The sequence below is a fragment of the Euphorbia lathyris genome, chromosome 2 (genome assembly GCF_963576675.1).
Source record: "Euphorbia lathyris chromosome 2, ddEupLath1.1, whole genome shotgun sequence".
NCBI lineage: Eukaryota > Viridiplantae > Streptophyta > Magnoliopsida > Malpighiales > Euphorbiaceae > Euphorbia > Euphorbia lathyris.
Genome location: NC_088911.1, coordinates 14,498,144 through 14,500,245, shown reverse-complemented (window position 1 = coordinate 14,500,245; position 2,102 = coordinate 14,498,144). Strand labels below are relative to the sequence as shown.

At 36.6% G+C, this 2,102-nt stretch overlaps 1 non-coding gene across 1 annotated transcript; it reads right to left on the bottom strand.

The window, feature by feature from the left end:
• Window positions 1-355: 355 nt before the first annotated feature.
• On the bottom strand, window positions 356-462 carry LOC136221051 (small nucleolar RNA R71). The gene has a single exon (XR_010684842.1). It is a non-coding gene; the product is annotated as a small nucleolar RNA R71 (small nucleolar RNA).
• Window positions 463-2,102: the final 1,640 nt, after the last annotated feature.

Here is a 2,102-nt window from a genome sequence, read left to right as displayed (position 1 = left end):
GGATTACGGTAGACCAGGGGTGGCCAGTGTAACCAATAGTATCGTTAGACCCAGAATCACCACAAACCAATTTGAAATTAAGCCATCATTGCTTAATATGTTGCAAAATAATGTAACATTTTACGGGTTACCTAACGAAAATCCTAACACCCATTTAACAAATTTCCTTGAAATTTGTGACACTTTTAAGATACTAGATGTGACTGCCGAAGCAATCAAACTTCACCTTTTTCCTTTCACTTTAAAGGATAGAGCCAAAGAATGGTTAACTTCTATGCCAGGCGCAACATTTGCAACTTGGGACCAACTAGCCCAAGCGTTTTTATCAAAATATTTTCCTTTAGCAAAAACCGCAAGAGTCATAAAAGAGTTAACATCTTTTTCTCAAAATGATAATGAAACTCTTTATGAGGCTTAGGAACGTTTTAAAGGACTTCAACGTTTATGCCCACACCACTAATTGCCCGCTGAACTTTTAATGCAAACATTTTATAATGGATTAAATCCTACAACTAGAGGTTCATTAGATGCTATGTCGGGAGGGTTATTTATGAAGAAGACATCAGCCCAAGCAAGAGAACTTTTGGAGGAAATGGCAATCAACAGCAGTATGTGGCCCGCAGAACGTGGACACATACCGGTGGCAAAACCATCATCCTCAACCACATCATCCGTTAAAGGTATAGTGAATCTTGATCCAGTCGCGATGTTACAAGCCCAATTTTCTGCCTTATCGCACAAAATTGATAAGTTTATGGCACCGTGCGATGCGAACGGTAATCCAATCCAAACGGATGTAGATTATGAAGGTATGAGTGAGATCGAACAGGTAAATTTTGTCTAAGGGCAAAACCAAACTAATAATGCTTATTCTAATACTTATAATCCTTTATAATCCTGGATGGAGGAATCATCCTAACTTTAATTGGAAAGATAATAATAATAATAATGCAAATGATAATCAAAATCGTACCAATAATTATCAAAATCAATCAAGAGATACAATTAGCACTTTATCTTCTAAAATCGACAAATTTATAGATGCTATCAGTGGAAAAATAAGTAATCACGACGATTGTTTTAAACGGATCGAGAATAAATTCGATCAGCTTATTAAAAACCACTCATCTAGCATCCATAATTTGGAGGTTCAAATTGGTCAAATTGCTAAATCAATTCCATCCCGAAAAGAGGGAAGTCTTCCCAGCCATATGGAAGAAAATCCGAAAGAGCATGTAAAGGCTATCACTCTTCGTTTAGGGAAAAATTACTTAGGTCCGGAAATGCCCGGAGATTCAACTTTACCCGGAACTGATTTACCAACAAAATCCAAAGAAGATACATTAAATACAAAAAGTTCACCAATTGACTCAAGTATAAAAACATTTTTACCCAAACCACATTTTCCACACAAAGTCCGAAATAAGGACTATGACAAACAACTTTTAACATTTTTGGACAAACTTAAAAATTTGCGAATTAATTTGACATTTATGGATGTAATTACGCAAATTCCTAACTATGGTAAGTTCTTAAAAGATTTAATTTCAAAGAAAATTAGTTGGGAAGGAATTTCATCCATTTCGCTAACTGAGGACTATGTTGGTCCCATGTAACGTAGTAGGATTAGTTCCAAGGGGGGGTTAGGAACTAATGTAACTTTTTTAGATTTATAATGCTGACTTAATTAAATGTTTGACAATTTAACTCAGCTTTAGGTCAGCAAGGCTGAGTGAGGTGTGAGACAACTTTAATCAGTTACTGACTAGAGCTGTTTCAATTGTGAGTTGGGAAATAACACTTTAGGTCAGCTTCCAACTCAGCACTCGGCTTGTACAAATTATTTACTGAGCAATTTAAGCAAGCAACACATACATAAACATATATATCAAGATAAAGGGTTAGAGATTACTCAGCAGACTTATCCTGGTTCGGCCTCACCGCCCACGTCCAGTCCGCAGAATCCCTTCGGGTTTTTTCAATCCACTACTGAGCTCTTTAAAGGTAGAGCACAAACCGTTTACAATAGCAACTGAGTATGCAAGAGTACCGTCCTCTATTCGTCTACTCAATCCTATCTACCACTAAACACTATAACCGAG